The sequence below is a fragment of the Protopterus annectens genome, chromosome 8.part0 (genome assembly GCF_019279795.1).
Source record: "Protopterus annectens isolate FY-2018-M chromosome 8.part0, PAN1.0, whole genome shotgun sequence".
Lineage (NCBI taxonomy): Eukaryota > Metazoa > Chordata > Ceratodontiformes > Protopteridae > Protopterus > Protopterus annectens.
In genome coordinates, this window is record NC_056741.1 from 20,333,663 (window position 1) to 20,342,495 (window position 8,833).

The 8,833-nt window shown below is 38.8% G+C and overlaps 1 pseudogene; it reads right to left on the reverse strand.

The window, feature by feature from the left end:
* Positions 1–639: 639 nt before the first annotated feature.
* On the reverse strand, positions 640–8,415 carry LOC122807963 (annotated as a pseudogene).
* Between the last annotated feature and the right edge of the window lie 418 nt (positions 8,416–8,833).

Genomic DNA, 8,833 nt, shown 5'->3' on the forward strand with positions numbered 1-8,833 from the left:
TGTATATATATATATATATATATATATAAAAAAAGAGTAATTAATGGTGTTTTATTGGATTCTGAGGACGTCTTTTGTTACAGTCTAAGCGAAAGCACTAAATCCAGACAATAAAATGTGGTCAACATCCTTCTGCTCATGGATCCTGCTTTTTGTTTTGATTAAGGAGAAGTTCCCTGGTGCTCTGGTTAAAGTTTCCCCTAGTTAGTGTGAATACCTCCTTGGGTATCTTGACTAGGCTGTTGGCCTCATGGGACCAACCCCGTGAAAACGTAGCTCCCAACATTTATTAGTTAAGCCCTCCTCACAGATGTCACCATGTATTTCTCATGACAGCCATTATACAAAGTTAGAAAAGGTATAGTAATAGGAACAAGATGCACAAGCAAATGGCAGTTTACAGTACAAACAGCACTGTGCGTCTTAATTCCACAACACAATGAACACACTTGGCCCAACCATAAAACAAATTCAGTATGGATTCTCCAGCTCCAACAGCCAATTTTGCCAAAAATTCTCTTCATAATGAAAATAGGCATGTGGAGACATTACGACCAACTGAAGTCACGCTGGTCTTTGTCATGCTAAAACCTAGACATACTATAACTTATGATAGTCCAACAAGCACAGGCCAGCATATTACTTTATTTTACAGACATCTACATTATATCATACTGAAGAATGTTCCAAGTGAAAAGCTGGGAAAAGCCTGGTTATCTGGCAACTTCTCTTGGTGCTAGAGCGCAATGGAGTCACTCCTTGCTGTGCATATAAGCCATCAGGTCCACAACATGCTGGCTGTAACCAAACTCATTGTCATACCTGAAAAGAAAGCAGCATTATTAAATTTTTGTACAATGAAACTGCATACAAGTACAAGTTACATCCAGAGTTGGATCATGGTCAAAAGGGGCTCTAGGCAGGGTAATGACCAGGGCCCCTTTCCACCCCCCCCCCCCGCAACCATTCCAGTGTCCTATTACTTGGCTGTCTCCTCACTTACCCTAAACACTGTTCAAACAAGTCAGTGTGCAGACTATTTTCTTGACCTTTACAATGCTTAGAGATTTGATTTAAAACCTTTATTTCAAATTTTAAGACACAAACACTAACAGCATTTTCCTAAAGAAAACATAAAATAGCCTCACATTGAAAACAGACAAAGTTGTCTTCCCTCGCAACATGCATTCATTTAAAATACATCTAGCCAGATGTATTTATGTACATTTATATCCACAGACATCCCTCAAACCCAGGAATTACAGCCACATTGGTGACTACATCCTTCAGATGTGGGTGTCGAAATTTATGACCAAAGTCACATTTCAAATTTGACAAACATAGTAGTTATAGCTAAAGCATATGTCCTGCAAAGGCTGATTGTGAGTTTTAGAATGTCCAGATAAAAGCATTATATACTTTAGTCCACAGAGCCCTGCCCCCCCCCCCCCCCCGTTATAACCAACTGTTGACTGCACATCTGGTAGCTTTGAACTACATGAAACTTTATAAAGATCACAAGCATCGTATGATAAGATCCAGCTATGTATAGCATAGTTAAGTATTTAAGAGCACAAAAAATATCAGCTACCTGATAACATGCTAAATCAATATATGCAGTCTTGGCAGAACCTAACTGGCTGAGCAAGTCACTAAACCAGATACTGCTCCCAAGCCAAGTATGAAAAAGATCAGTGGGGATCACTGCTCTACCCTGGAAAACAAACAGAAATAAATAAGTCATCCAAATTCCACATTAGAGTTACTAATGCAGAGGCCGCTGCTGAGTCTTCATCTGTAAATTCCGTGCCTGCTGTCCTTGGATAAAGTGTCCATGTTGCATTAAACTAGTGTGCTGCTGATATTGCAATAACATTTCCTTTACTAGATAAGCTATGCAATAGGGAATGGGTGGCAAACAGGTTCATGGTTACTAGGCATGTAGCCCTGGAGACCACTAAGATGCCTAGCCCAAATTGCAAATTCTTCCAAAGTACTGACTGGTTAAATGACTTGCTCAGTATCACAAAGGAGGTAAATGAAGGTAGAAAGATTCAAACCTGCACCTTTACCACAGGAAGCAGCTCATTAACAAGTCAGAGCTTTAGTTCTCTCTGCTAACTGCTGTATTAAGTTTTTACCTAAATGCAGAAATCCTTTACAATTCGATCTGACTGTATCACAATAACATACAACAATGACTACTTAAGGTTCTGATCACCACTAAATGCAAACTATGGCCTGACAAATGTAAACCCCTTTGTATTAGCTGGATACTCTAAAGACTGCAAATATATATTACCAAAATGCAACATGTATTGGCTATTAATGAATTTGTTCTTTACTGAAATTAATAGAGCAAAAACAGAGGCAATATAAGTGATGTAACAGTAGCTTTTGTTCAACCCACAAGTTATACATAAAATCAGAATTACTGCATAGAGCATACACTTTACTAGGGGCTTTCATTCTTGCAGGGCACATCGCATTTTTGACCTCCCTACAACTTCTGCCACACTACTCCAAATCACTTACCTCAACAGGTTTTACATCAACATGCATTTCATGTACCAGATGAAATTGGGTTTGGCAGTTTGATTAAGGCTATTTACCCCCCCTTTATCAAGGTACAGAGTTTGACTGACAAGCATCATAACTAGGTGGGACATTTCTCACACACTGCACTTCTAATAAAGTAAAATGCTGCATGGATTCACTGGCTAACAACCTCTGAATAAAATGCTGCATCGACTGGATTCTCTGGCTGTTCAAACACTGTTTTTACTGTATTCTAGTTTCCTGCTAATCCATCTTTGAACGTTTGCTTCTATTTCATTGGCTGAAAGCAGGAAGCAACCGACATGGCTAAGGGCAAAGCAGGAAAACTTTATTTTTTTTAATTTTTAAAGTGACAGCATGCAGTCACTCAGCAAAGAAAGCTTTTTAGTGTAATGTTGTGGCTGGGCCCCCTGTTGGTAAGGGGACTTGGCAGCTGCCCAGGTCACATAGTGCTTGATCTGGCCCTGGTTATATCTTGGTTGCTACATTGCTATATTGTACTTCAAAACTCAGGAAAAAGATTCTGATCAGGTAAACTGAGCCATACTTGACTATATGTTGGTTCCCTTCATATCATTTTACATGCTGGGAAAGGAAGATACTGTGGAATTGCAGAAATCTAGAAAATGCAAATTACTCAATACCGCCCCCTTCCTGTATGCTCATATGTAAAGTTGGATAACAACCATAAAACAACAATGAATAGCCAGAGATCCAATAAGCACAGAATTTAATGAACATACTCTAGCACCTTGGCTCACAAGCCTTCTCGGAGATAACACACACAAAAAACAAGCTCAGTTTATATTACTGACAATTAACACTCATTATAAATTATCCGATTAAAAAAACAAATTTTCAAACACTTTTACAAAAAAACACTTCCAGTTGCATTCCTTATTCAAGCCAATAGGTGTCATAGTGCCATATTTTAAGATAAAACCAGTTTCTTTATACAATAATTTATTCTTAAAACAAGTTGCATTTCAGCTTCAATATGTTCCAAAATACAACCTTTTAAATCTGCATACCCCCCCCCCCAACATGCAGTATTAAAATGACAAGCTACCAGACTTTCCAATTTATTATTTGTAATGTCTCTTATGTGTTCCTGTAACCTAATCTTAAAAGTTTTTACTTTCACCAATATAAGACAGGTCACAGGAACACATTAAAGCATAAATCAGTCCCATTGTATTACATGTGTGTTCCCTTCAGAATGTCAAAATCCTGAAACATCGAATTTCATATGGTCGAGACCATAATTTTGAATGGAGATCTGCATACAGCTTGGAACGAGAGATTTCCCTTTTCCTCGCTGTAGTGTGATCTCGGAGTTGGTATATTTAAGTAGTGGGGGGTGGGAGCTGCAGGGGGGCTTGCCCCCTGCATAATTGTTTAACTAGTTGTTATTTTGTTTGTTCTGGGATTTGTTTCGGAATTTTGATATTCTGAAACATTGATCATATAGTCTTGATCATATGACATTCGACATTTCAGAATTTCGATCCAAAGTGAATCCATTACAAGTATATTCACACCATTAACACTCCAGTCAATTCTGTTCCTTCTTCTTCCTTATCTGTCCCCCCATCTTTTTTACTTCTAGTATTAGTCTCTTACTTCCTTACATCGTCTTTTTCTTGTAAAATACTTCTTCTTACATTGTCTTTTTCTTGTAAATTTTTGTCATGAGCTGTAACATTTTATTCGTACTGGTGTTACATTGCAGTATTCTTGAAAATACTTATCGTGTACTTTTTACTGTTACATTTGTTATGCTTATGATTTAACTGGAGATTTTCTCCCCAGGCCTCTACTGAAAAAGGGCTATTGCCCAGTTGGACCATCCCGGTAAACAAATGTCAAATAAATAAATAAATAAAAGATTTCACCACATAATGACATACAGAACAACCCACAGACCCAGGTTCCAAACCTGCTCATTATATTGTTACATCTTACTTTAGGTACACAGAATTTATTATGAATCAACATATCTTTTATGCTTCTCTCCCTCTTAAAAGTTATCAGGGGGGTATGCCATAAAGTATTCACACTATTTTTGTCTTTTAAAAGAAAAGGACAATAATGTTTTATAATATCTACTATTTCACTAGTCAATAAATTAAATAATGTAGCAATTAGAATAGTTAGATATCCCTACCTCCTTACTTGATTTGTTAATCTCCTTCTTTCTGTTATGGTTACAATTCAACTGCAATGATCTGTATACTATACCTCCTTTGTCTAAACATAACACAGTTCCGCCCTATTTCTTTTTCCAAAACTTTCTTCTCACTACATAATCTACTAACTTTCAAAAACTCTCCATAAGAGAGAGCATCCAATAAGTGAGATGGATAACAACTTCTATCATCCAAGAAATGGCCTCCATCATCAAATTTTCTGTATATCCTAGTACTTATATTTCCATTCTCATGGCCTTCTAAAACCACATCCAGGAATGCAACTGACTTACCCGTCTGCATCCCGTCAAATTCAAACCCAAAACGATTTTTATACAGTTCACAAACAAAATCTTCAACAAATAATTCCCCACCTCTACATAAAATAATCAAATCATCTATACATCTATAATAAAACAAAACATATTTTCTAAAAAAATCCAATTTATGCAAAAAATCCACTTCAAATAATTCCCATTACTAGGTTGACATACATGGAGTAAACGGAGCTCCCATGGCGGTACCTTGAATTTGATGATAATAACCATTAAATTCAAAAAAGTTATTAACCAAACTAAAATAAATCAAATCAACAACATAACTGGCTACAGAGCTATCTCCCAAAAATATATATGTTTTAGAAGGCACAGACAGCTGATGTATTATTTTTCAATATGGATACTCTGCAATCCCCCCAAGATGTTCCCAAGTTGGGTGTGGTCACCACCTCTCTCCATCACTTACCCCTAGCACTGATCCAACTTCAGTGTCTCGCATGGCTAAAAAATGTTAGGCCATAGCGACCTTCCATTTATTCTTATAGAGCTTGAATGCAGCTTTAAGTTCTGGGAATATTCTACCAGGAAGCTGGACACAGTAAGAACAGTGCACCAGGTCAACAAAAGGCAGACACTAATGCTGACCAAGTCTTACTTTTCAGTACTTTGGGGGGGTTAAGGGCAAGACTGAAGACAAACTGATGCCAAGGTTAATAGTGTCATTCACAAGGGGTGACACCCAGCCTGCAAACTCCTTGGTCTCAAATCTCACTCTTGTTAACAGTGGAGCACTGCTAAAATTGTTAGAAAGCTTTTAAAAACCTTGGACATGTCCCCAAATCAAGAAATGCAGAGTGTTCTTTGCAGTTCAAGACTGCTTCTGTATTTGACCTAGGCTGGCAGGCTTACAAATCCACAGAATTAAACTGAGTCAGATTGTGACAGACCAAAATATACTTACCATGACACTAGCTTGACAAAGTGCTCATTGAGAGCAATTCCAGCTTCAGCATCAAAGGCTGAAGAATGATCATCCCCATTAAAGTCTGTTGAGACAACATGACAAAAGAAACCCATTAAGAAATCATGTACTCACTGATGCCATTAAAAATCAGTCCCAAGGACCTTTTCAATCCCCTATTAACGTTTGAATTTTGTCAAAATGCAACTAAAATAGTAAGATCCATTCAGGTTAGTAAACCTTGGCAAGGAACTTGGTCATGTGACAAATCCTCACATCAGAACTTTCTACAGATGTAGAAAAGCTCAGAAAGGAGTTTATGTACCCTCAGTTCTAGATAAGAAAGCAGAGTTTAGAAAGATCAATCTCTTGCTCGAATTGCAACTATAGCTTTCCCCACTGATTTGAGTATAGCAGCAGGATAGGCAATACAGCACTTAAACATGCTTCAGTATAAGCAACTTGCCTGTTCATCTGTGTATCCCAGTTCATACAAGGCCTAAAAATAATCACAAGTACAGCAGATTTTGATGATCACATACTAAAATACCAAACTCGACTGCTACATAACATTAAAGGTCTAAGGTGATGTGGTCATGGCTGTTCATAGCAAACTGTCACTATGACAACTAACAAGAAGGGCTTGATTCAGGTTATAAGAAGCCACTTTGGTGCATTAAAGTTCCAGCATTCAATACCCAAGACTATCCAGAAACTAGATTCTGAAAAGGCCAAAAAAACAGGAAACTAAAATGTACTCTACACATACATGTTTCTCCATTCGACAGGGCAAATCCACAACTGAGACATCGGGCGTTGGGACACGGAATGTCATACCAGTCAGCTTCCTGTTAATGTAATAAGGGTTTTCACAAGTTGTAAGGAGCTGTTGTTTTATGTAGCACAGATCCCTCCCCGAAACCAAATGCACCCTGAAGAGACAGATGAACCGTTTAATGCATATTTTTGAAGTTACAGGAGTTTTTGGCCCTGCAGGTCTTCAGCTTTGACACAACCTTATACTATGACAAATCAGCACAACAGGGATCGACTACCCTAAGTTGATAAACTTGAACCCCCTCTCCCCCCACAATAGTTTAGTGCCTACCAGTATCAAATACTGCCATGAGTGTGGTAAAATGACACCAAGGCACACCAGTGCACTGGCTAACTAAACAGTTTCAGAACCATGTTTTGAAAACAAACGGCTTGTAAACAGTCCTTCCAAAGACAGCACAACAGCAATCAACTCATTTCAATAGCTGTCAAAACCTGAATATGCATATCTAAGAAAAAAACCAAACAATGGACTAAACTACAATAGTAAGCCAAAGGCAAGAATTTGTGTGAAGAATTCCCATATTTAAACTGGTAGTATATGCCCGTTCCCCTAAAACTCTTGCATTAGGTTCAAGTGCCCTAGTTCCTGGATAGGAGGAGACAGGTTATAGAACTCATCCCTCAAAGCAGTTTTATGCAGTGCAGATCCCCTCCATTCTTGCTTTTTCACCCCCCCCCCCCATAGGAATGTACATACCCCTTCAGTTCTGGAATAACTTTGCTGACTGCCTTTCCTGCACCAGTGGATGCTGGAATGATTTTGAGTAGACCCTTTACCATCGAGCCATATTTTGTGTGAAGGACCATCCATGGTTTTCTGACTGGCCATATAAGAATGGACAGTTGTCTGAAAAAACAAAATTTCTGCACATCAGCCCACCAGTACTTAACATGCCCACATTTACAATATTACTGATGCTGAATTAAGTTGCTCTCTCCCTTCCCCCAAATTCCATCTTCCTATTACACCACCATGGCAGATACATCAGCTTTAGTATAAAAGACAGGCAAATGTTCCAACCTTACCCTTCACTTTTATCTGTAGTTGGATGGATGCTTGGATTACAATAGACGCCTTAAAAGTCTCTCATCAAATGCCATTAAATTGCACTCGCCCATCAGACCGCCATGAGTCCTTCCACAATACCAAAGGGGTCATGGATAACTTTTGCTAAGGCAGCCAGGCAGAAGGTAGTGCAGGGGGCATTGCTGTGAGAGAAGAAAATGTTAGCAAAAACAGGAAATACTGCTTTTTATAATGAAAAGCTAGCTAGGGCTTCAAATCTACAAGCAATATTGAGCTTTCACAGGTGAGGGCACTCAAAGCTAACATGCATAATACTAGACAGTCCCCATTTTACTTTTTAAGTGTAAATAGGTGAAGTTTTACACTGTCCTATTTCTGATCTTGCCCAAACTCAGAAGGACCTTACCTGACTATTTTCAGACTATTGTCATATTTTTCAAGATTCAATCTAACAACAAACATTAGGACATCAGCCAATGGAGCAGTTATGACAACCCTTTTTGCACCTCCTTGCAGGTGAACCCAGAAAATTTGTGTTATTTTACTATTGAGGATATGCATCCATTCTGGGAGACTATCACCTCATTTTGTGCCTGCACACTCCTACCATCCTCAAGGAAGGAAATACCCATTACATCATATAGGTTCAGAGGTAGGTACTAGGCTATTGGCGCAAGGGCCTATGTAAGCCTAGCCAGCAAGGTTCCATGGCTTACGCCACCCCAGAAAGTTTTTTTCCTGTGCCACTGTTGAGCAAAGACACAGAAGTGATCCCCGGGGTGTATTTCCTATTTCCCATCCACTCATCAAGATTTTTCTTGAAGAGTGCTAATGAAGAACTTTGCTTGACATAGATGGGTAGCTTGTTCCAGAGTATAGGAAGTCTCTGGGACAGGAATCTATCCCTCCAGCGTGTCCTGTTTATTGTGGTGACAAGGTTTAGGTCCCTAGAGCGTGTAGCTCGGAGGGATTGGGATTT